The sequence below is a fragment of the Lissotriton vulgaris genome, chromosome 2_1 (genome assembly GCF_964263255.1).
Source record: "Lissotriton vulgaris chromosome 2_1, aLisVul1.2, whole genome shotgun sequence".
Lineage (NCBI taxonomy): Eukaryota > Metazoa > Chordata > Amphibia > Caudata > Salamandridae > Lissotriton > Lissotriton vulgaris.
Window position 1 is genome coordinate 286,342,929 of NC_141687.1, and position 27,208 is coordinate 286,370,136.

The 27,208-nt window shown below is 43.8% G+C and overlaps 1 protein-coding gene across 5 annotated transcripts in view; it reads right to left on the reverse strand.

Moving 5' to 3' along the window:
- VMP1 (vacuole membrane protein 1) overlaps positions 1 to 26,965 on the reverse strand; it is an 864,072-nt gene extending 837,107 nt beyond the window's left edge. For 3 of the 5 annotated variants that reach the window (XR_015308362.1, XM_086954950.1, XM_086954945.1), the window contains exon 1: positions 26,834 to 26,954. The gene's annotated coding sequence lies outside the window, so the exon portion shown is untranslated. Of the gene's footprint in view, positions 1 to 24,617; positions 24,698 to 26,833 lie in introns of all 5 variants that reach the window. The other 2 variants (XM_086954948.1, XM_086954944.1) reach the window with 2 other exon arrangements.
- Between the last annotated feature and the right edge of the window lie 243 nt (positions 26,966 to 27,208).

Genomic DNA, 27,208 nt, shown 5'->3' on the forward strand with positions numbered 1-27,208 from the left:
GAATGCTCTCCTCCTTGCATAGGCACTAGCCCTGAGGTCTGGAAAAAGTGGGGTAAGCTTTCCGAGAGCCTTAAAACTGGTCTTTGTAGACACAACTTTCTGTCTTAGCACCACGTCTGAATTGCTGAGCATCCTAATTATGGTTCCACCATTTCCATGTTTTAAAGTGTTAAGGGACCTGCAGGGAAGACTATGTACACTCCTAATCAAATCTACCATAGAGCAGCCTTAAAGTGTCAGATGGTCTGCAAGGAGAGACAACGAACTCCAGAAGTAATATTTGTGATAGGTTTGCGTTTTCTAACCCTATCATCTGAAAAAAAACTCCTAACACCTTCCCTGGAAGTACAGCTAAGCAAACACGGCCATCTGGCCCCCAGGCACCTGTGCCTTTGAATCCATCATTTTATTTCTAGTCATGATACTCGCTTCTTCTGTCAGTCTATTTGTGCCCCTGCTGCGGTCAAGAACTATTCGAAGTTTACCTGCTTCTGCAGATCATCTCCAGAGGTCAACATTTTCCTCCAACGCTTCATTAAATCTGCACTGGCTGAGTTTCTGTCTGCATCTTTTTCTACTGTTCTATTATTTTATTATTATTATTTGCACCACATGTTGAAAGAAGGCCCACTTCTCCATTCCTCTGTATTTTTTAGACCTGGCACTTTGGCTTTGAAACCGCGTCGGTCTGCGCTTAGGCTCTAAACCATCCATTGACTTTTTCAGCCAGTTACAGAGGGTGCCTTCTTGCTACTACCCCCTACAACCTGCGCCAGCCATCCAATCAGTGTCGGCGTTGGGCTCGGATATGCAATTTTCCCCTTACAGTTCCAGCAGGCACTGCTTTCTCCTTCTTTCCAAGACCGTGATACCGCAGACCCCCTCACAGGGTAACCTCTCACTATTAAGGCCAATGCTTCGGGTACGTCCACAACGGCTGGAACTAATTAGGGATGGTGGTGTGTGCCTGTGTGGTCTCATTTATTGCATCTGACCCTTTCATGCAGTACACTGTAGTGAAAGACTCTAAAATAAATACATATGAGCACAGATATAATCCTGCATAATTGCAGCAGTGGTTAATTTCCACTCCAGGCTCTAAAAAAAGAAGAATACCTTTTTGGCAGTGCTTTGCAGGGCAGGTTGTACTAAATAAAAATATGAGGTAATTTCGCCATCACCCTTGCCTTTATTCTCCACCCAAAATACCGGAGTTCCGATCTCTCATGAATGGAACAATCTATTAAAAATGCACAAGAGAATGCAGCTTGCAGTGGCGATGCCAAGCTTTTAACGAGCTGAAACGTGTTCCCCGCATTAGGAATCCTTCCGTTTTTCAGATTAAGAAAACATAACCAATGGAGCCAGAGCGCTACAAGGCCCTCACCTCCCATGCAGTGATGTGCACTCATCCTCGACAAAAGTTGCAGAGATGGCTCCTCTCAAGCGTCTGGCTTGGGAGAATCTTGAGGGACAGGACTTGGTTTGGAGGGGATGGGGACACATCCTGGAGGTTTAAACACCTAAACAAACGATTGCTAGCCGGCAATCAGCATTCTCCTCTTCTTCCTCATCAGGAATTATGGACAAACACCCTGCTTTTCATTTAAGAGCTTGGTGTGCATGCTTTGCTGCGGTCCGCCATGCTTTGGAATAATGCAGAAACACTCCATGGTCCTTCTGTTAAATCGTCATTCTTTCTCCAAGCACATGGAGACCTGAATCATCAATGCTGCTCCACCAAACCGAGGATACTAGGCAGTAAGCCTAACACTACAAACCAAGAGGCACAGACCTTGATAATCAAGAAGGACATGGCCCTTGTCTCTGCTTACTCTCATCGCCGACCTTGCATGGCTTTTTGCTTCAGCCCTGCTTGTTCAGCACCACAGCTCCCCTCAGTCTGTCTGGAACTCCAGCACCTTTAAAAAAAGACTACTGTGAAAACCAGCAAAGGCAGCCCCGGCTATCGGCAGAACACAACCTTCTTTGACAGAACATGGACCAGATACATCTGGTCACAAATAGAACTTCACAAAAAGGTGCATAGAAAACAGCTAATATTTCCACCTCTACATTTGTACGGAGACGACCTGTAGCAACAATTCACGCGTATTAAAACTACATGATTCAATTGCAGCATTTTAAAATGATAATGAAGAGATGTAACAGTACCTTATTTATTAAATATAATGTAAAGACAAAGTACATTATTGGCTTAAAAGCCACCATTTTATGCCAAGCATGGTCGATATAGTATGTAAAATTGTAAGATGTGCATGCATCCTGGAACGAAAGGGTGTCTCTCCAGCCCTCGGCTGTATTTGCTTCCGGGTGGAGTTTGGAGGAAGCACATAGGAGAGGCTCGACAGAAGAGAAGAGACTAACTTTGATGATATAAGTGAAATAAATGCTCAAAAACGGCCCACTCGGTCATAATGCACTAGAGAACTGGAGGATATTAGTAAATCACCTGAGACTGATACAGATACAACCTGAACCTCAAAATCAAATGTAGGACAGACAGAAGGGGAGGTGTACACCTCCCTCTCCCCCTTTCAAGTAGGCACCAAGTGCATTAAGTATGTTTAAAAACTAGGAACTTCAGCAATACATGTTTTCGGAGCGAATTAACAACGAAAGAGAGGACTATAACGTACAGGCTATTTGCAGAAGATGCTCAAACAACTGAAGAATGGACCGACGGAGAGATGCCCCAGGTGCACAATAGAGGGCAAGATTACCTCTAACAGACTGTCGAATTCTGAAACATTCTAAAAACCCAAAGTTAGCGTCTGAAGGTTTTGCCACCAGTTAGATTATCTTACCAAAATACTAAATATTGGCACAGAATGATCGACCTCAGGAATGTTCATAGATAAAGAAACGCTTGTGCACAGAGCTGTGAGAGTATTGCACCTTCGCTGGAGTAACAATTGTGCAACGTTGGCTAAATGCCCAAAAATTATAATCCTGAAACAGACACAAAAATGCAATAACTGGACAATTTTGAGCTAACCCCCTTAACCAAGAGATATTCATTTGGGTGCCTTCCGTCGAACAAGCCTGACATAATCAACACGCCACCAGATTCAGCAGGAAAAGAGGATCAAGGGAAGATTGTCCCCAACGGCAAACAAGCGTGCAGATGAGCAGCATTTATATACAATGGGAAGAGGGGGGACGGGGAGAGGGAGGATGATAACACAATGATCTACAGGATCGATAGAGACAAGAGGCATGAGGTTAGATTCCATAGGACCTCAGAACTGCATTCCAATTGCAGACCCAGACAAACTTCCAAGAGAACAGAATTATACTAAATTATGATGTCAGTGTTATTGTTAAGATGTTTGCATTGGGTTGCGCTTTTTGGTCTTGCCTACCAGACAGCACACACTGTCTAGCTGAGAAAGACTTTTTGTGAACTTACAGTGGGCTTAGGGCCAGCCCACTAATTACCATTGGTTCGCTTTGTCACTCATTTGTTTTCTTCTTATTCAATGGCTTGCCTTCCTCTTGTGTTTTCTGGCACCCCTGGAAGGGCCAACAACACTCACTCAGATGGCCTTTGAGACATAAGGTGAAATTAGAATGGCAAGTGTCCTGGAGACCCATAGATCTGCTCCCTCTGCTTTGCGGGTGACAAAATGGCTGAATCCTGATGAAGGCAAATTCAGTCTTAGCAAGCGTTTCATCTTTAAATTCGGACAAGACGTTATTTTTAGGTTTTGCCAAAGACACAACATGTACTGTCGCTCAAGATTTATTATTTCTATTTAAAAAATCTAAAAAGGGCTTAGAGCCCACCCAACACCTACCATTGGTTTTTCCTCCTCGTCACTCAGATTTCTTTTATTTTCACTGGTCAGCAGCAGATGGCTTCATTTTGCCGGCCTATATCTAGGCGGCTTTGGGAAGATATGGGTTTCACCCCTTTAGATTTGACACACACACACAGAGCAAACGCGCTTTATCTAAACCTCAAGTGGGTACTTCCTCTGAAAAAGCTCGCTGATCCAGTCGCACAAGAGCACAATTCACAGGACAACGGGAAAAAAGCAGAACCACAAGATGGACAACCAAAAAATCATTTTGGAGTAGTTCTTGCATGCCTGCACGGATAGTCGATTATAAAAACAGTATCTGCTCCTTGGAAGCAAAAGTTTCATGTCTTTCAAGAAGCTGCAGATTCCTTACATAATGTTGCTCTGAGCGGGGTAAGCGCATGTGACTGTGTTTATCATATTTTCACAGAAGGATTCAAGATCCATACTGCACTTACATTGTATTAGAGAAGGAAATCGAAAATATGGGAACAACTTTTTTTGCAGTGCTTGGGTGTACTTTTCTTGGTGACAAACAGATGGAAACAAAGATGGTTAATAATAGAATGGGAAATTAAACAATTGCATTTATATATGCTTCTCTTAGCAAAATAATGGCACATGTTTTGGCAGTGTTAACTTGCACTTTAAGAGGGGACAGTAGTTGATATAGTGCTGTTTTTCATTAGCGCATCTATTAAGCTGGTTGGGACATGTTTGTGGTGTACTTTATGGGTGCCTCCGCTCTTTTGCAGTCCGAGGTCCCTTCCCGGGGACTCATCACATATTGCATACCCTTGCAGTGGACTCGCTGCAGTGAAGTAGCCACAGTGGCCACCACACATTAGGGTGGTTCATGTTTTGCTGTTCCAGCAATGGCTGGCTGATGCACTCCTAGGGGTCGATTCAGATTCGGGAAAAAAAAACGTCCGTATGATTTGTATCCGGAGCCCACTCCGTACGAATCGTAACCGTCCGTCCGAGTCGCGTAGTACGATCCATATTCCGTGAATCTGTCCGAATCATTGCGATCCGTACGTATTGCAAGGCTGAAACCATGAACTGTACGACTCATACACATGCCGTACGACTCGTACACATGCCGTACGACCCGACGAGTATGATCCGGACCGGGGTATGAGGACGCGATTCGTACGGTCCACGTCAGGTAAGGGCGAGTCATACAGAAAAGCACACATACACACCATACGGTCCGTATGTTATGTTAGCATGAATTTGTAGAGCGCATGTTCACCCTGGGTTTCTTGGCGCTGTGTACCACTGGGGAACCCGTCCTGGCTTTCCCTGTGAGATGGTCCCTATTGGGCATCCCCAAGGTGAAGCCAGGCATCCCCAGCAGCGAGGGGGCCGTTGTGGAGATTAAGCAAGCTATTGCCCAGAGTTGCAGTGTGGGACCCATGGTTAAGGAGGCACCGAGTTGAGATTTATCGAGCCCGCTGACATTGGTTCCGTACCCTGCCGCGTTGGGAATTGAACCCTGGTCCCGGGCCAACCTCTGCTTCTGGGTCTGCCGCCTCTAACCGGTGAGCCACACTTCTCCACCATGTACCCCATGTACGATGGGTGTACGAGCCGTACCCCATGTACAATGGGTGTACGAGCCGTACCCCATGTACAATGGGTGTACCCATCATACATGGGGTACGGCTCGTACACCCATCGTACATGGGGTAGGGTGCGTACCCCTGCGATCATGGGGTGTACGGACCGTACCCCATGTACGATGGGTGTACGAGCCGTAACCCATGTACGATGGGTGTACGAGCCGTACCCCATGTACGATGGGTGTACGAGCCGTACCCCATGTACGATGGGTGTACGAGCCGTACCCCATGTATGATGGGTACACTCATCGTACTTGGGGTACGGTTCGTACACCCATCGTACTTGGGGTACAGCTCGTACACCCATCGTACATGGGGTACGGCTCGTACACCCATCGTACATGGGGTACGGCTCGTACACCCATCGTACATGGGGTATGGCTCGTACACCCATCGTACATGGGGTATGGCTCGTACACCCATCGTACATGGGGTATGGCTCGTACACCCATCGTACATGGGGTACGGCTCGTACAACCATCGTACATGGGGTACGGCTCATACACCCATCGTACATGGGGTACGGCTCATACACCCATCGTACATGGGGTACGGCTCATACACCCATCGTACATGGGGTACGGCTCATACACCCATCGTACATGGGGTACGGCTCATACACCCATCGTACATGGGGTACGGCTCGTACACCCCATGATCACAGGGGTACGGTGCGTACTCCTGCGATCATGGGGGTACGCACCATACGGGGGGGAAACGTTCCGTACCTGTTTCAGCGCAAACTCTGCTTTTGCAGCTGTTTTCAGCTCCTGTAGTAAAAGGGTCGTACGATGCGTACCAAACACGGGTCGTAAAAACCAGCCGCGAACCGTACACATGTCACGTACAGCTGGTTCCAGGGGAGAATCGTACGGAGATTAGAGTCGTACGGTCTCTGTACGACTCGTACGGAATACGGCTCCTGGACCAGTAATGGTCCATAAATAAGTGTTCCATAGAGTCCAAGTTCAATTTGTAGTCTTTATTCCCATATTCTTCGGATTTCAGTTTGAAGACTTGTTAAGACACAGGTTCCATATCAAATAATACAGCCGTCTCAGCGTTTTGCTGACTGGGAGGACGACGAGGGATTCGTGCGCTCTGATAGCGCTTCTGTTTTTGTGTGGGGCTTTGAGAAGGGACAGAGTCTGCATCCACACGCAGAGGGACTGAGAGGTCCAGCAGTCTCTCTGCTCCACACCTGCTGCCTCTTCCCTCAGCGTTTCCGCCCCCCCGCCTATAGTGTATAAATCTCGCGCATAATCCCGCGACGCGGGACGCGCGCGGGACATAGCCCGGGCCGAAGCCCGGGCAAAGGGCGGGCCCTCTCGGATAAGGACGGGACGGGCCACCTCCCTTTCGGCTGATGTAACAAAGGTATATTTGCCATAAGGTAAAGACCCCACCTAATTGTTTCGTTTCCACATTTGTGGATTTTTATATACTCCACGGCCCTATAGCTTATTCCCACCATGACCTCTAAGGGGGACCATACAATCGGTGAAGCTGGCACTGGGCAAATGTATTCTTTGCTAGATGAGTTAAACCTTCTATGCAAAACTAAATATGCCACACTGGAAACTCCACCCATGACTAAAAATGCTAGTGCACCTTTAGACATGGCTACTCTCTTAGACCCACTTATACTGTCAAACAAATCCCGCAGCCCGAACACGCAAAGTACTGAACTCCCTCAGGTTTCATCTGGGAAAAGAAAACAAAACGACGTTATCCAAGGTGAAAACAACCCCCTAACCCAAAAACGGTGCCGTACCCCATCCTTTGTTAATTCTCCAACGATTCCACCGATTGCAGAGTTTCCTGAAGTTATAACACCCCCTCCCTTTTTGTATTTACTACCCCACATCGAACAAATGGTTAGCGCTATGATAGCCCCACTGTTAGAAAAAATTGCCATTTTGGGGGATAGGCTCTCTGGGATAGAGCAAGTCATTAAGTTAAATTCGATGGTTGATAAATGCAGTGACGCATCTAATCGCCCTAAGACAACTCCTACCCATTTAGGTTTAAATCCAACTGTGCAGGGAAAAACCAGTCAAATACAACATGCTGGCCCCAGTGCTCCAGAGAAAAAAACAGTTAAATACCCCGTAAAAGTTTCTCGTCCCCTTCCGACCGCATCTAGAGTCGGTCTAAATAAAGTTAATTCGATCCATTTACCCCCGGAAGCGGCCCCATATGGGTGCATCCTCGCGGGTGTACCCGCCCTTCCAACTGGTAAAATTGAGATACAATAGGACTTACGTAATAAAACCAAATTCTGGCTGTCAAAAAATAGGCCACTGCCCCGTAATCTATACGGAGCAATAAGGAGCGTTAGAAGGGTGGGTTGGTTGGGCTCTCTTCCCAAAGATGTTGCTGGGGACCTGGTACTTGTGCGATTCAGAGATCGAAATATTGTCCCTTACTTGGCCGCCCCAAGTAAGAGACGGCCCAATATCATTATGGGATCTACATGATTTCTACCCCATAAACCTGTGTCTCCCTCCCTGAATATCTGGACATGTAACTATGACCAACTATGAATTCGAACGATTAATTATGAACTCTTTTGATACTGCCTTAACCCGGGATTGGGAAAGAATTTTTATGTCTAGGACCCTATTTTATTACACTTTGGTCTTTCAAATTTTTTTAAATATTTGGATTGTAATTTGTATTTATTGCAAACTTTTATGTTTTTTTTTTATTCTCAAAAACCGAATAAAGTATTTGATTTGATTTACAGCCGTCACGATTACAAAAACAGCCAACACACGTGTTTCATCAATGGAATATTGTTCCAAAAGACTTCATCAGGGCTTGACACTTCTTATAGTATTCCTCTATGTTTCTTGATATTCCAATTAAGTTTCAGTACAACCGCTCACGATAATGTCTGTAGATTAAACAATATAATCCAAATTTGCACGATGCCTATATTCTTTTCGTGGCTGCAGTTCCCCATATTTCCATATAATACGAGCTCCCCGCAAATGTTCTCCAAGCATGTGTTCTCGGCGTATCCAGTGTTGTCCACTATATTTTGCTCTAATCCATGCCATTTTTTTTGCATATGTACATGCATCGCTTTAGGAATTTAAATAGAAATCATTAAATAGTCACTGTTTATCCTGGAAAATTTTCATTGATTTGCCCTCTTCTAACAACGCTGAACATCGAAGATCCTAGACTAAGACCTAGAATTGCAACACACTACTTTGATACAAATGGTAAATGTTAAAGCTTTCCAAAAGGTGGTAATTAAAGTCACTGTCACAAAGTAACAACGTGCTATTATTAGGATTGACGCTTAAGGTGCTTGTGTCATTCATGGAAAACATGTTGTATTCTTTATTGAAGGTACTTTTGGTTAGCCTCCTCCAGGCATTTGCTTCTTTTGCCTTGGAACTCCAGCCATTGGCCTGCAATGTTGTCAGTTGTTGCGAACATATTGTGACCTATTGTACTGTACCGCATTGCAGCATAAGTATAGTGCATACTACCCCTATCTGGGCTGCTGAAACGCCTACTCACTTGGATGTTAGTCAGTATTTCGGAATTATCATTTTTAGGTCTCGCCTACCAAACAGCCTGTAGCGATCTTAAGGTCAAAGCCTCTTTTGAAAGCACCATAAACAGTGGGCTTGGTGTCCACTCATTATTTATTGTTGGTTGGCTTTGTCACTTTCATTTGATCGTCTCTTATTTGATGGTTTGATCTCCTCCTTCTATAATGAGCATTGACAAAGATAATAATTTTGCACTTTCATTTTAAATGACCAGACGTATTGGTTTTGTAAAGTAAATGTGATAGTAGCTTGAACTAGAGATAAGAAGGTTTTACTGCCCTTTGCAGTGCGACTAGGACCCTCCCAGGCCCTATGATAAAAATTCCTATTCTTTTGGACGAAAGAGATCCAGTGCGCTTCCTAAATATTTTATTGTTGAATAGTTTTTGTTGTTTCTCAGCTCAAATGAAATGTATGAGATAAAGTAATTTTTCTCAAGATCACACATTGAGTTCAAGATGAGAAGTAGAGATTATTACTTTGGGATACGGAGGAAACAAAGCATCAGGCAGACCTCATCCACTCGATCATCGTTCTACTCCAAACTCAGACTTCATAAACTAGGAGTGCTCTTGTAGTAACAAGCACACTAGGAATGTGAACATTTCAATCACATGCAACAATCTCTCTTTTCTTGGAAAGTGCCCATATTATTATTATTTCAAGTACACTTGACGGCCACGGTTGAACTAAAGAACCTCCAGTCTCTTTGGGCTGCCTCTAACCTGTCATTTTCCTTCTGGAGGATGTAGTATTCGAACTGATGTGGTGGGCTGCTAGAATATAAAGGAGGAAATGGTATCATTCAGAAAGGTATCAATGGTGGTTTAGGCGGAGGCCAGGAACTTAAAGAAGGTTACATGCAACATTGTGACAGCACTGAGTACAACGAACAACACTCCAAATGTTCCTTTGCTGAGTACAACGAACAACACTCCAAATGTGCCTTTGCTGAGATATTATATATATATATATATATCTCTCCAGCTCCTGAGTGTACCAAAATCCCGAGGCACTCCCGGGCGGGTGCCGTTTCGCGTCGGTACTGACGCGTGTTTATGGCAGCTCCAATCGTTTCCTTTTTCAACAAACGATAACGCACTCACGGGGGTTATGCAGCAATAGTTTTAATCAGCCACGGACAAAAAACAGACGCGTTTCAGACCTAAGAGTCCTTCGTCAGTGTCGACGAAGGACTCTTAGGTCTGAAACGCGTCTGTTTTTTGTCCGTGGCTGATTAAAACTATTGCTGCATAACCCCCATGAGTGCGTTATCGTTTGTCGAAAAAGGAAACGATTGGAGCTGCTATATATATATATATATATATATTTCTTGTTTGTAAAATGTAACAAATAAAGATACACATATTTTTTTAAAACATAAGTGAAATCTCGTTCCCTCCGCTTGTCCAAAATGCTGCTGTGCAACACAGTGATAAAAGTGTGAACAAAAACCATTACATGCAAGCACATTGAGAAAAATGATTAAAGGGAACATTGTTGTGGACTTTCCCCAATTCAATGTCAGCTTAAGAACTCAGCATTTGTTCCAGCAGCTATAGCAAGTTTCCAGGACGTTGCAGAAAGAGCAAGATGTCTCCATATTAAGATACTCTCTTCGATCCTATTCAGTCAGCAAAACTCTTCAAACTGTGGGGGTCATTAGGATGGCAGGCGGACTTTGTCCGCCCTCCATCCCATCAGCCTGCCATCCTATCAGGAAATGGGACAGCCCGCCATAAGGGCGGGGGTCCCGTGGGGGACATTAGGATGCTCCAGTCACAGTGGCGGGCGCATCCTGCATTCCTGTCATTGTGGCGGGCGGAGCACTCAGCACCTCCAGCCACAATGCCAGGAAGGCATGTGGTGCACTTCCATGCACAACATGGCAGGTCCCGCGCGGTTCCTGCCATGTTGTGCATGGAACTGCAGGGGGATACCATAGGCACCCCCATGTGCACCCTCCACCCCCCAGGATCGCTGTGGGCCCGTTACAGGCCGCCAATGTAAAAAACCTCTTGCCTTTCTGTGGCAGCATTGCCGCCACGGAAAAGCATGTCCCCACCTGCATACAAATATGGATGGCAGTGTCTACCAGACAACGCCACCATACAAACTGCTTTTCCGCCCGGTAGGCAATCGGGCGGATTGCCTACCGGCAGAAAACCGACGAAGGGTCTTCCCATCCGCCAGGGTCCCCCCCACCATGGTAATGTGGTGGAGAGAAAATAGAAGCGGGCGGAGGTTTTTGGCGGGCGGCTTGCCAACGCCATATGGGTGGTGGCGATCCGCCCGTTATCCTAATGGGCCCCTGTGTATCTACCCTAATACCCTAGCTAGTGAACCCCTGGCTGAGTGTAAGGAAGAGAGAAGAGACATCCCTGTTGAGTACCACACGCAATCGGGAATGGGAACGACAGACTGCCAGTTACTCTGACTCGTGCCCTGGGGGCTTCATCAAGGGCTGTGACATACATAAGGAATTGCAGGCCTATATTCTTTCGCTGGAGCACTTGTGTTGGGAAAGGTCAGTAGAGCCCTGTGCTAATTTTTTATCACCTTAAAATTTGATTCTAAACCATGACAAATGACGTGGCTTAACCTCAAAACCGATAACCTAATGACTGAGGACATTATGTATGTATTATTTTAAGGCATGTGTAGCAAATGTGAAAACATCAATGTTCCTGTACTGGCGATCTGTTGAGAAGAGTGAAGTGAAGGAGGTTTTCAAGCGAACAACTTCTTGTATCCATGACAAGACGTTTCACTTCAACAAAGGCTAATCATTAGTCCTAACTAGAATGTAAACTCTGTGAGATCTTATAACTTGTAAAGAAAGCTTACAATCAGAATGTGGTTAGACAACAGGCCTTTTACTCCTCACAGAACGAAATAATCTGTGTTGTGATTCAAAGAAATACACTGCATTCAGGATAACATTCAAGCTGGCAGAGGCTGAAATACACTGCTATACCATGGACGACCAGTGTACGGTTTACTAAAGAGAGACTATTGTACCAACCATGAACCTATGAACCGCTACCGCCAAGAAAAGTGGTGTCGCTGAACACCATAATAAATGTTTACCACATTCGGACTCATATTGAAAGGCGCCATCTGTGTAACTTGGTCCCAACAGAGTTTTCAGGCTAACTCAGAGCCCATTCCTTCCAAAGAGAGTTACTGCCATTTATATTGTTCGCCATCCAATGTGAACGTAGAACTTCCCAAAAACTAGAAGTCTTGCCTTCAATCGCCCCTGCTTAGAATACTACGGCAAAAGTTATAGTTAATCACAAACCAATAACTTCTCTAGTGCTGAAGAAGTGTTATGACATTTCATCAGTCTGAAAGGAAAGTGACCTAAATTACAGCAGCTTAAAAACAAAGGAAGGATTAAAGTGATGGCTTTGAATCCTACAACATGGCATTTCATTTTGTAAATATTGTTGCCGAGTAATCATGCAAGAACATCAAAACTTCGAAATTAGCTTTAAGATTTATTTATTTATTAATTATCTTACTTTTGTTTACTCTTTCCAAGTTAAAAACCTTGGAACCTGGAAATCCTATGCAAAAATCAACTGGTCAAATTACTTACTCATCAGATACCACGCTCAATTGATATTTTACCTAAAGACAAACTCCTAATGGCAACAGCAACACTAGCATTTATTTCCATTGCAAGTTGAGGGAGGGGGACATAGCGATTATACTCAGCCATAATCAAACTGAACAGTAATCTGAATAGGAACACCGTACACCTGAAGGAAGGAAGAAAGGAAGGAAGGAAGGAAGGAAATTGTTCACCCAGATTAACACCCTAAAAAACTCCTGCAGAATTAAACGCTTTGAACTTAACTGAGCTGCCTCTTTCCCACAAGAGGTCAGACCAATACCATCCGAATGGCACAGGATGGGGGAGGCTCTATGATTCTGGTGCTATTAGATTTGTCCGCTGCCTTCGACACGGTGTCTCACGACACCTTGATCAGTCGTCTGAAGGGAGTAGGAGTGCAAGGAACTGCTCTATCTTGGCTGGAAAGTTTCATTTCCAACCGATCCCAAAATGTTCGCTTGGGCTCTCACTATTCCATCTCTAGAGAGCTCACTAAGGGGGTTCCACAGGGCTCATGCCTAAGCCCCACATTATTCAATGTGTATGTGGCCCCCTTGGCGAAGGTCGCTAGGAAATTTGGTTTCATACCAATATCCTATGCAGACGACACCCAGCTGTTGTTCCCATTCCAAAATATGACCCCTACAGTAAGGAATTCCTTCTCTGCTGGAATGAGAGCTATTGCTGGATGGATGACCTCCAATTGCCTACAGTGCAATGTGGGCAAGACGGAGGTCATGCTTTTTGGGAACGCACCACTCCTCTGGACACCTGAGTGGTGGCCTCCAGAATTGGGCATAGCTCCTTGTCCTAAGGAAAGCGTGAAAAATTTGGGCGTTAAGTTGGATCAATCCCTGGTGCTAAAAGATCATGCCACACAGGTTACAGGAACCTGCATGAGAGTCATTGGCCTACTCAGAAGGGTGTTCCCTTATTTAGCTGACCATCACCGGAGAACACTCGTACAGACCCTAGTCATGAGTAGGGTAGACTACTGTAACGGATTGCTCATCTCCGCTAACACAGAACAGTTGAAGAGATTGCAGGTTGTTCAGAACACGGCTGCTAGATTGATCCTCAATGTCCCTGCGAGATCTCCCTCACATCCTTTACTGAGCAAGCTACACTGGCTTCCAATTCGCCAGAGAGTGCTATTCAAGATTTGTTGTACCATCCACAAATGCTTGTACGGTACTGGCCCTAGGTATTTAAATGAAATTTTCCAACTGTATCAGCCAGGTAGATCCTTAAGATCTGAAAATCAAGCCCTGCTGCAGATCCCTAGGATCAGAAGAGAAAGACAGGGAGGCCGAGCCCTAGCTTTTAGAGGTCCTACTCTATGGAACTCATTACCTCCATTCATAAGACTGAACTCCAATCTTACCACCTTTAGAAAATATCTAAAAACGTATCTGTTTCCCACCCAGCAACCCTAGTTAAGTCACTTATTCCTCTTGCTTCCACTGACCCTCAGTACAACACAGCGCGGAGATATCTCTTCGGAGATCGAATTCCTGCGCTTTATAAGAACCCAAATAAATAAATAAATAAAACCATAGGCTTGGTACACTGTTACTCAAAGGCATACCAGAAACCATGTGGTCTCCTCCAAAATTGATACTCTATTATAACCCTTTTGAAAGTATATTAATCTCCATTAAATTCATTCATTTGCTACTACGTACGGTTCATACTACCATATCTGGCATTCTTCAAAGGGTGCACACCAGAACTCTCAATGCTTTTCTGACTGGGATACATGAATATGCCAAGTCTGGATCAATGGTTCGAGCATATATACAATTCAGCAGCAAGAATGCTTTTTAACACATCTGTCTGACAACAAAACATCTTGCAACCCTAAACTACATGTCTAAAAGCCAACAACGAAAGAATTAAAATATGGACAGCATCAAATCAGAACGTTTCTTAAAATAAATATGGACATTTAAACTCACAGAACCCACTGGAGGGTGTTAATTAGCTTGAAAAAGAACCGCAAGTCCCAGCATTCACTTGTAAATACTCATTAGAGGGGCACATCGGAGGCCTAAAATTTTAGAAGCATGCAGGGAATGCTGGGAGCAAACTTTGCTGTGATGTCCGTTGTTCGCCTATGATTAAGGGGCCAGATGCCCCGAAACGCGTCAGGCTGCTGAAATGAACCAAACAAAGAAATAAAGGAATGATTCACCAGTTTGTGAGTGCGTCTTTCCTTCGAAGGTGAAGGAGTTGTAGAAATATTTTCCGGCTTGGTCCCGGCGATGGATGCACCGCCCGCAAAAGAGCACCACAATGCCCCGAAATGGACCAGTGTTGGGAACTTTGTCTAAAGACAGTAAGGGGTAATGGCTGCCGCCTCGAACCTGCCGGGGTAGTTTTCCTCATCAGCCTGAAAAGTGGGCTATTTTGGAACAAACCGGAATGAAAGAAATAAAATATGGACAGCATCAAATCAGAAGGTTTCTTAAAATAAATATGGACATTTAAACTCACAGAACCAACTGGAGGGTGTTAATTAGCTTGAAAAAGAACCGCAAGTCCCAGCATGCACTTGTAAAAAACTCATTAGAGGGGCACACCGGAGGCCTAAAATTTTAGAAGCAAGCAGGGAATGAATGCTGGGAGCAAACTTTGCTGTGATGTCCATTGTTCGCCTATGATTAAGGGGCCAGATGCCCCGAAACGCGTCAGGCTGCTGAAATGAACCAAACAAAGAAATAAAGGAAGGATTCACCGGTTTGTGAGCGCGCCTTTCCTTCGAAGGGTAAGGAGTTGGAGGATATATATTTTCACTGAAAAAACCATAGGTTTCACACCAGTTATAGTTAGCTGGCAATTTTACTGACATAAAACCATAGAAATTCCAACGTTATAGTTAGTTGGACTCACTATAACAAGCGCGCCTGCAATGCACTGCTGATGACGTCACATATTACATCACTCATGAAATCGTCAGTGATATCACTCATGACATCACTGATGACACCAGCCATTTGCAAAGGTTGATGGAAGAAAAAAATGGTTGAATAAGTGTGTAAATGGATGGTTTTTTTTTTAAATGATTGGTTAACTGCCTTATTAAGTGTATCTTATTGAATACATATATTAGCGAGTAACTTTTAAATATTGAAATATATGCATCAGTGTTTCACTTTGTGTATAAGTGGCTGCATGGGTTGGTGACTGACTCACTGTTTGTATGTGTTTTTAAGACAGCCTATGTGCAGGACTGTATGGGTGGATGAGTGTGTATATGTGTGTGTTGGTGAGTGAATGACTGTCTCACTATTGTCTTTTTTAGTAACGACATATATTTTAATCTAGTGTATTGAGTTTTGATGTATATAAGTGAGTATATGTGAGAGTAAGAGATTGTAAGAGTTCCTGTTTAAATAAGTATGTGTTTCTATAAGTGATTGTTTAAGAGAGTAAGTATGTGTAAGTTTCCTTAGAAGTAAGGAGGTAGTGTGTGTATAGTTGTATATGCAAATAAATGGATGTTCCATAGTTTATTTGCATGTGTGAGTATGTGTGTGAGTAACTTTTGGATGACTGTCGGTGTATAACAGGATGTATAGATGTATCACTGCATATGATGAGTGAGTATATGTATGAGTGACTATATAAAACTGTTGGTGAATGAGTGGATGTGTATATAGATGGTGGAATTACTGAATTGGTTGTTGTAACTGGTATGGGTATCTCCATTTTTTTGAAAGTGTTAGTTAGCGACCTTCCCTCGTCCACACGTGAGGAGGGTGTGGTTACATTATAATCAGCCTTAGGGAGGCCGGCTCCTACAACTTGCCGGGACAGGTTTGGCGCGCGGACCGCGAACACGCCAACTGGGGAAACAGATACGACCCCAAAAGGTAAGATACATAGGAGACCCTCTCATTTCTAATAGGCCCAGACCCATTCCGTTTGGCTCATACTTTAGTTTTTTTTAAAAATATCTTGGCGGTATGGGTCCACATTCAGACGAAATTTAATATATTTCCATTGCAATCTAAATAGCAGTGCTAATGTTGTTTTCATCACGGACATATGCATTTCAGGTTGGAACAAGTGTAAATACGTTACCGATGTAGATTAACACGCGGCGCAATAAGCATCTGTAACATGGGCACTGTCCCTGAGGGTTCGGGGGTTTCACACACTGCATGTTGAAACCAGGTGCAATAAAAACGAGTGAGACCGTAGTGAGGTTAATACAGTTTCCTGCTTAATGTAAAGGCATTGCTGACGCAGATTAACTTGCGGAGCATTAAGTGTCTGCAACATGGGCACTTCCCCTGGAAGTCCGTAGATTATCACACTCTGCACATTGGAATCAGGTGCAACAAAAACGGGTGATATCGTAGTGAGGTGCAATGTAGTTTCCTGCTTTTAATCATCATGTGCACAAGGGATATTGAAGATGATACCCTGGGGAACCGATATCTGGCCTCTTTATGGGGTGACAATAGAGACTAAGACTTTTTAAAACAGTATTACTAGCTATGTAACCTTTCCAGCATGAATACATATATTCGCATTGACTTGCAGGTAATTACCTCAAAGCAACTACAAATTTGGAGCTAATTGAGGACCGTTGGAACTGAATACGCGACGGTGCAAACAAAGTGCACGTCACATCATTCGAAGGTAGGCCATTAGACATAGTGGTAGACTTAGATTTATACCTTAAGAGTGATAACATGCTATCATGACAGGCCCCATATACTTTCGTGACTGATAGTTTGCTTTTCAATTTCCGTAATTGTTGTAGGCCAATATTTGGGCCCAGTGGAACACATAATACGTCAAAATTGCTGCATGAGGATAAGTGATCGTCCCTCTGAGAACAACATTTCTTGAATACAAAAGGTACACACCTATCATTTTATTTGAACATAGACGCAAAATCAGTTACTTAGTCCGTATATAAATACATTAGGGCTTTTTTAATAACTGTTTCTCTCATGCATGCATTTGTTGCATGTATTCTTAGGTGAAGATCATATTTGGAAATATTGTCGGAAGTCTACCCTATCCATTGGACACTTAGATAGAAGGATTTGGCTCCTTTCTCAAAACTGATACTCTGATTTGGAATATATCCCTGCCTTCTAGTATTCTATTGCGGTAGGAATTATATCAATTTTCTTATTAGTTACTAAGGATTAATATGTGTTGTACTATTGATTTAAACTTATTGAGATTTACTTGGAGAGCGTTCACTGTTGGTTTATAGTGTGGCATGGATTTGCGGCATTGACATAAGAGGGATATATACAAAAATCTCTGACAATGGAAGATGAAATGACCTGCTTTGCTTAACAAAATTTTTGGTGCGGAAACATGTGCCAAGTTTGAAATTCTATTATGAACAATAATAAGGATAACGCTGTCGCTGCTGGTTGAAATTGCACAAATAATATTTTAGGGATGATGTACCTACATATAACAAACAGTAGATAAAATTAAGATACATATGACCTTTGCTTGATAAAATTACCCCGATGGTCAGGTCCCGTTGTGGGTTTATAATGAGGCCTGCGTTAGATATTGCATTTGCAGCATAGGCACTTTGGAAAATGTGTATAAACTGTAGTGTTGAGAGAAGAATGCTGCTATTTTAACTTGGAGCATGTTTTTAACTGTGACTTGTCTTTTTTGTTATGTAATGTCTTTGCACATAATTTTATCATGGTACACATATTTTTGTTAGAAGCTACTTACACGGGTTTTTGTATGTTTCACTTTATGATTTACAGCCCTGAAGAAGTTCCGCTTGACGGAACGAAACGCGTTGGCTGGTTTCTCTTGGCATATTAAAAGAACTCTTTTGCAACCACGGATTCAGCGTTTTCCATCTGGAACTATTGTTTGCTTATGAACTTTACTAATCAAGCTTAGTGGCAATTTGTTCTAATTGGGTGGTGCTTTTCGAAATTTGGTTGAAAATAGATGGTGGAATTACTGAATTGGTTGTAACTGGTATGGGTATCTCCATTTTTTTGAAAGTGTTAGTTTCTATTTTTGAATATGTATTTCAAGGATTACATTTCACTAATAGGAGGTCTGTCACTGTCACAAGGATGGTGTCATAAGTGATGTCATGAGTGATGTCACTGACGATGCCATGAGTGATGTAATATGTGACATCATCAGCAGTGCATTGCAGGCGCGCTTGTTATAGTGAGTCCAACTAACTATAACGTTGGAATTTCTATGGTTTTATGTCAGTAAAATTTCAAGCTAACTATAACTGGTGTGAAACCTATGGTTTTTTCAGTGAATTTCATAGGTTTTTTAAATGCTAATTCCTAACTATATATAGGGCCTCAAACCTATGAAATGTAATATTTTTTATAATGAATCCTATATTGTATATTTATATAATACTTTTTTTTTTTTTTGCCCTGGTGCGCTCCCGGTGCGCGCCCCTGTGTGCGCACCGGAAACAGCAGTTTTCCGGCGCGCCCCGGTGAGCGTCCCGCTAGCGCTATTGCCGCGAACGAAAACATCATCGTGACGTATCGCGTAGCCGCGTCAGCGTGATACGCACGGCGTAAGCGCACCCGGAAGCACTTGAGCAAATACGATCGCGCAACGTAAGCATCTGGCGCGCTTACGCGACGCGTCCCGGGGCGCGTCGCGTAAGGGCTTCGGGTCATGTGACCTGAAAATAACACTTTTCATTGGTTCAGGACAGTTTTTTTTTTCCAAATGATGAAAGCCCCCACCTTTTTTCCTTATTTTGACTTTGTCCTTTGACTGAGGAAGACCTGTTTGGAGATCTTTGAGCAATATTTTGTACTTTAAAATGGCTACAGTAGCAGCAGCAGCTGGAGCATCTGCACCACCACCACCACCACAACATCACATTGGTGGTCAAGAAGAAGAGGAGGAGGAGGAGGAGGAGGAGGAGGAGGAGGAGGCTGCCAGAAGACAGATAATAACCCATATAGGCCAAAGCAGCACATTGTATGGGAGTTTTTTCCATCCCAGAGGGCAAGAATAAAGTGAATGCGCCAAAAGTGACTTGCCAAATCTGTGGCATTGAACTTTCAAGTGGGAACCCTAATAAGAAATATTCATTTGGCAATAACACCATGATTCGGCACATGCAGCGCAAGCATCCCAACAACTATGCTGCCGCAGAGGTGAGAGAACTGGCCAGTAACCCTCCCCAATCTTCAACCAGCACCTCCAAAAGAAAGCAACCCACTCCATCGGGACCAGAGACAAGGGAGATGGTCCCAAACATTCAACCAAAGTTTGGGCAATACAAGATCTCTTGTATTTTTTGTGGTAAGACCATCACCTATGGTGAGCAAAGCATAACGCTCATCAACCGTGCTGGTAAAACCACAAATGCCCCAAAAATCCATAATTTTTTCCTGATTTTTTTTTGCTCCAGTTGAGCTGTTTTTAATTCCCTGTTTTTTGTTTCTCCCCATAAAAATAACAAAAAAAATATAAAATAGTTCATAAAAGCCAAAAAAAGTACAAAATGTTCAATTTTTTTTTTTTTTTTAAAACATTTCTTTTTAGAACTACCTTTAAATTATAAAAAAAAGGCTACATTTTTTAAAAACCATCATACTTTTTTCCCCATGGTACGCTCCCCGGTACGCTCGGCGGTGCGCATACCGGGCGCTCCCCCCACGGGGCCCTTTTATAGCCCCCACATCAAACCTAGGGGGTCAGGGGGAGTCTACTCTGCCCCCTTATGGTCATTTCCCCCTTTGTTTTTGCCACCTCTTGTGTCTCGATCCTACCGAGACACAAGATGGCGTCCGCTCCGGACTGTTTGGAATGTTGACAGACACCCGAGAGCCAATCAGCTTTCCGTGCACGAACTCGCGTAGCGCGCTGGTTAGCGCCCCGGTGCGCGCTTATAGATATATATATTTTTTTGAACCTAAATTACTAAAAATCCACTGGAGCACATATCTTGAGACATAGCAAAGGCACATCGGGCTACCAGTCCCTACAATTTTGCCCAGTTTGGTGGAAATCCATTCAGCCGTTCGGGCTAAAAGTGAGGTCGACCGCCCTATGGAAATTAACATGGGGAAAACATGTTTTGGGACCCCCCTTTTTTCTCGGCCCCCGCTTGACAAATCCCCCCCAAACTTTCAGGGAAGAACCAGAGCGCCGCGAGGCAAATTTGAGGAAATTTTCAGGCAGATTCCTCAACCGGCGCCAAAGTTATTCACAATAGAATGTTGAGATTTTCTATTGAAAATAATCCTAACTATAACTACCTACTGGCGACTGCCAGTAGGAGATAGATATATATATATATATATATATATATATACACACACACACACACATATATATACACATATGCACTACTATTATAAAGGAAGAACTTTGAACCTTTGAGGCGGGTAAACTCGGGAACCACAGCGCCAATCCACACACCCGATACATCGTTGTAATCGTCAGGGTGTGCAGATGGACATAGGCTATATAAACGTAATAAATATACGTTATTTAAAAATGTACCGAAAAAAAAAGTAGTCCCTTAGAAGAAGCGCCGGCCGCGACGTGCGTGCCAGAAGTGAGGAGCGCGGGGAGGAGCGGCGTCCAGGAGCGCAAGGAGGACCGGCGGACATGGCGCGGGGAGGAGCAGCGGACAGGAGCAGTGAGCGGCGGATGAGGTAGGTTATTTATTTAGGAGCGGTGAGCGGCGGAAAAATGAAGCAAAAATGAAAATCGTGAGCAAGAGGAAGCAAACGGAGCATTACAAAAGTGAGCCAAACGGTGCATTACTGGAGGAAAAAGTTATGTGTGCAGGTTACAAAAGCGTACATCGTGAGCAAGAGGAAGCAAACGGAGCATTACAATAGTGAGCCAAACGGCGCATTACAGGAGGAAAAAGTTACGTGTGCAGGTTACAAAAGCGTAGAAAGTAAACAGAGGTATAGGAGGAAAAAGTGACGTGTGCAGGTAGTAAAAGGAAGCAAACGGAGCATTAAAAAAGTGAGCCAAACGGTGCATTACTGGAGGAAAAAGTTACGTGTGCAGGTTACAAAAGCGTACAAAGTAAACATAGAGGTATAATACTGTAATATATGGAGGAAGGCTCCGGGAGACCCACGGACTACGTCGGGGCGGGCGGGGGCCCTGAAGCCTAATTGATCCCGGACAACATCAGGATGGGCTGCTACAAAAGTGTACAAAGTTAACATAGAGGTATAATACTGCAATATATGGAGGAAGGCTCCGGGGGACCCACGGACAACATCGGGGTGGGCGGGGGCCCTGAAGCCTAATTGCTCCTGGAATATATATATTATATATATATATATATATATATATATATATATATATATATATATATGTTTTCAAAGTCCGCTCTGTGCGTGCTGACTGCGGCCCCGAGGGAGGTGACATGAATGCCGGCCAAGCACGCCGGTAATCAACGTTTCAAAAGTTCCAAAGTTAAGGGTGCTCTCAGTTTGCAAAAACACACGCAACTCCGCTGCTACTCCAAGGGTGTTTATTTACCTAACAAAATGTTTCGGCTGGGGACAGCCTTGATCACGTTAGGTTGTCGTCAGTTTCAACAACTAATAAAGTATCAGTGTGGAAACATAGAAAACAGGACTTTCAAAGTCTGGACCATCACATAACAGTAAAATGCATAGAACACTTATTATCCATAATCCAGGGTCATACACGGGATTGTGAAGCCCAACAAGGTATTTATGCATATTTTACGGCGAAAACCATGTTAAAAATAATTTCAAAAACAAAATACATTTAAATTTGACATTAACAGTTCTTAAAAAATTTCCATGATCATGGGTGTTTAGCAAGAAAAAGAAAAATATTCATTAAGAGGAGATGAACAGAAAATAACCGGTCCACAGTTAAAATATGATTAAACAATAAATAATACTCTTCACTGAAAATCTTTAAAAAATGTCTCCCACCATATTTAACATTACACTCATAAAATCTTAAAAAGACTGCCAAATGGATACGCTAAGGTCAGTGGGACACTATACTTTTAATTATTCGTCCCCACACATACCGAGAGAAGAATAGTTTAAAGCTACCTCCTCCCTTTGGCACGAATAACCCACGTCCAGCTTAAGAATTTGGCGACAGCAATCACAATCGGCTCATTCGTAGATATTTTTAGAATCCTAAAGGCTTCGCTGCCTATCCTAGTCCCTAGGTTCAGACAGACAGGCTTTAACCATCTATGCCTTGGGACTTTTTAAACCGGACATGCAAATAAAATGTGTGCCAATGATTCATTCTGTGTGGGGCAAAACGGACATTTGCTGTGGGTCAAACCATTCCATTTGCTAGTGAATAAATTGGTGGGAAGAGAGCCCACCCTAAATTGATGATAGAGTTTCCTATCTTGTTTGGAAGTGATGAAATCCCAGTACTTTTCATACTTTACTTTGCGTTTATGTTCTAAAAAGTCATGGGATAAAGATGATCTTGTTACAGCAGAGAAGCGTTTCATTTTGATCATGTTCCAATAGGCTGTCTTATATTCACTGTTAGAAGGAAAGGAGTTTTCCATGGGATTTTGCCACAGACTACTCAATCCCATCTCAGACAGAGTAGTTTTTACTTGTCTCAGCCATGGAATTGTATGCATGCTATCAGCGTCCCTGACCTTCAATAGTGCTTGTGCATACTGGGAAAGTTCCGGAGCAAACCAGAGTCTTCTCCAGTATGCTACTGGTCTAAAGTGTGCTGTATCTTAAACAGAATCCAAACCAAGATCTAAGAACAGAGGCAGTAGAGGGGTTGACTGAGGGAGAACAGTCTATAACCTCAGAAATGTATTTTGAGCTGTTATAAGGGGGCATGATTCTCAAAGCCCCACAGTTCCGCCCCATACAAGACAGAAACACTAATTTTGGTGTTATAATTTTTTTTAACTGGAGGGACAGGTTTGGTGTATGAAAATCACTGCTCTTTCAGCAGGGCACCTGACAGCTGAGCATGTCTAAGAGTTAAAAGATTGATCTGGGGCTGACAACAGAGTTTACTGCCAATTGTTAACCCCAAATAAGTGAAAGACTGGGTCTGCTCCAGAATACCTTCCTTGATTTCTACTCAGCCATTAATCCCCTTGTGCCTATGTAGGACCATACATTTTGTTTTCTCCACGTTCACTAGGAGGTCATGGTCCTGACAAAACTCCTCAAATCTTCCCAGAGCTAACTGTAAACCCTTTTGAGTCTTGGAAAGTATAAGGGTGTCGTCTGCAAACACTTTGATACCATGACTCAGAACATTCTAACCATTGAATAATGTCGCTATACTGAAGGGGTGATGTCGAGAAATCGACAAGGCAAATATGGACCCTGAAGGGCAAATTCATAAAAGCATTTAGAAGTACAAGATATAGTACTGTAGGAGTATGCTTGTGTACTCCAACATGCCTTTGTCAATCGTCTCCATAGTACCTACAACAGGGCCACTGGAAGCCACCCGTTGCCAAGTCATAAGAAAAGACACACCACAGTTCAAAACTACGCAACATCAATAAGAGGACTAACAATGAACCAAAGTGAAAACCACATCCAAATGACTGGCACAGAACAGTCATCTCCATTTAGTAATGGGTGTTGGTAATAAATAGCAAAACCAGCACAGAGCTCTATAATGATAACCCACAACCAGAAGAAGTGGGTGCACATGAAGAGTAAGAGTTTGTAAGCTACATAGGATATGGAATCCCTGCTGCAACAAATGAAAGATTGGAGCCTACAAGACCTACAAATTTTGTATTAAAACAAAAACACTCAATTTACAAACTATTAAATAATGTCAGCTGCATGAGGATGCACCACAAAAGTGAGGTGAAAGTGCAGGGGATTGTGCAAGTGCATGCAAATGTTTCCACAAAAGCAAGCGAGCCAGACCATTCGAAACAGCGACAAACGTCAAAGTGGACTTCGCGCAAGGGAGATGCAACCTTAACAAGACGCACCTTAAATCAAATTCTGTTTCCTTGCTGGCTGGTGCTGTAGTCGGTGAGACAGGTTCCAATATGGCTTCTTCGTTGGCAGCCTAAGTAAAAACATATCCTGTTACTTTGTAAACCTACATTTAAATACTCTTACTTGATTTGTATGCTGCCTGCTGTGATGGGTATGGGTATACGTCCAAGACCTTGCATGGTCTTGGATGTATACCCATACCCAGAGTGAGCCAGCAGCTTGTAGATCCGAACGCCTGGAACTGATTTTTGGTCAAAGGCAAACATGGATCATGTGTGTACACCATAACCTAGGCCTGTCTCATGGTGATGCGGTCTTGTTAGTTTCGGGGGAAGGGAGAGAACAAAATGCTACCCTCGATAGTGGTAGAGGGCTACTGCCCTTGCCAGAAGTTAAGTAACTTTAAAGCAGTGATGGCAACATACGTATTTTGAGTTTAATAAGAGTCAGTAAGTGGTATGAACAGGCTTTTCTATCTACCAGCCCACTGATGTAAACTTCCGTTGCTGCTGTGTACTTAATTCACCCTTTGCCTACATGACAACTGTATGGAGTGTCGGGCAGCTTGTGATGCTTGAGTGTGTGTGCTGTGTTGCATGTGTGCCTGTGCATGATAGATAACGTGAGAGTCCTGTGGATTCTGCTTTGTACAGTAGAAATGCTGAACTTGCATATTTGATAAGAAAAAGGTGGCTTTGTAAAATAGAATACTTGCCTAAGATAACACAATTTAAGACCATTTTAAAATCAAGTACATTACAGTTAAGAGTAGAATATTCAAGTCACTAGGCCTGCAGGGCTGGTAAATATCTTATGATTTTCCAGGCCTGCTGGATATGGAAAGTGGGAGCATGAGTCCCAAAAGTTGTTCATCAATGTGGAAAGAAGATTATCAAGGCTTCGAGCTGCTGCAACCAGGACTGGGGACCAAGATTCTCAAGTCTCCCTGCTGGGTGAAGGGTCATCCCTCAGGAAGCCAACACCACTTGTCTTGAGCTTGAAACACGGGCCATCTCTTCTCTCTGCATGGCAAGAAAAGCAGACTAAGGGGGAGGAGAAGAGGACCTGGAGGAAGTGAGACCCATCAAGTATCCTCCTGAGTGGATAATAGGGAGCGAAGTGTGAGACATCAGGTCTGGTTGGAAGCGCTTCCAGAGTGCTTGCCGTCCACCACTCTCATGGAAAATTGACTATCCCTGTATGCCAGGTGGAACTACTGCAAAGATTAGGACTGTCGTCCTTGGTGTGGAGTATGACAGCAAATAACTTAAGCCCCGTCTGTGCCATTGTGAAGTTTAGGGCCGTTGCCTTGGAACATGAGGCCACGAGGAACCCTGACCTAGAGACCACCACACGTGTTAACACCTAACAAAAGCCAAAAAAGAAACATGTGACACCAGCATGGAATATCCCGAGACTGGTGGCCCCAACTGATCATCCAGAGGAAACCATAAGACTTTGCTGCCCTCCCGCATCGCGAAGCTGTAACTCAGAAGAAACGCCCTGATCCTCTCTGAACTCACTGACAGTCAGGACTACTGGAGGCCAGCAGGCTTTCTTGAGACTTATGCCTCAAAGATCTTCCTAATGTGCAGAACATTCGAGGCTTCGCGCAAGGGAGGTAGGCGCCCAGTCAAATAATCGCGTTTGTCATAAAAGTAGTATTTAATACAAGCACACAAAAGTATATCAAAAGCACACGGAATAATATATACAGTCTCCTAAGATCTGCGCACCAGTGCCATCCTGGGAAGTGCACCCAAATGCCCCCCACCCCACTATCCCGTCTAACCCTCAGCACATAAGAACTTTTTGATCCAGTCAACATCACTTCTAACAATTGACCCTGTAAAATAAATTGGTCTGCTGACGGTTAAATGAAGGCTCGATGTGAGCATGTAGTTCCAGTCAAAGGTCAAATACCTAGACCCTAAGAGGTGGTAGTGAAGCTGGAGGAGGGCAGTCAATCCCCAACAGAAGCTGTGGCTCAAGGTACACGGACAGGCAATCCCCAGGCAGGGGGTAATGTCAGTACCCAGGAGTTACTGACCGACAGCCAGCGCATCACCACGGCCAGGTGTCAAACAACAGCAGCGTAGGCAGGTGGAAGACCAGGGGTCCAATGCCCCAATGGGTCCGGTGCTGTCAAGGCGCTAGGGGAGTGTCCAATCACATTGAGCACTCTAGAAGAAAATATCCTACTCACCAACAGTAATCCCGTTCGCGGTGTCACCAAGCTCTTCCAGCTGACTCAGGCCCGGACACCGGCTCCCTACACTGACACGGGATAACTAGCGATAGTCAGCATCTCAGTGCTGATGTCACTAGATCCCGCCCACATGCAGGAGGCGGCCGTGCGAGAGGTTATTCAGCCAATGATAGGGCTTGATGCAATACACGAGAACCTCATTGCCAATGAACAGTTGACAAGAGCACCTCATCCAATAGTATCACCAGTGGTTCAACGAATACAAGGACACAACAATTTACGCTCCTCTGAGAAAGCATTTCCACGTTCCTGATTGGTCTTTAGTACTTGGATGTCATATGTTCGTCCGAAGACGTTACGGGACAAAATACT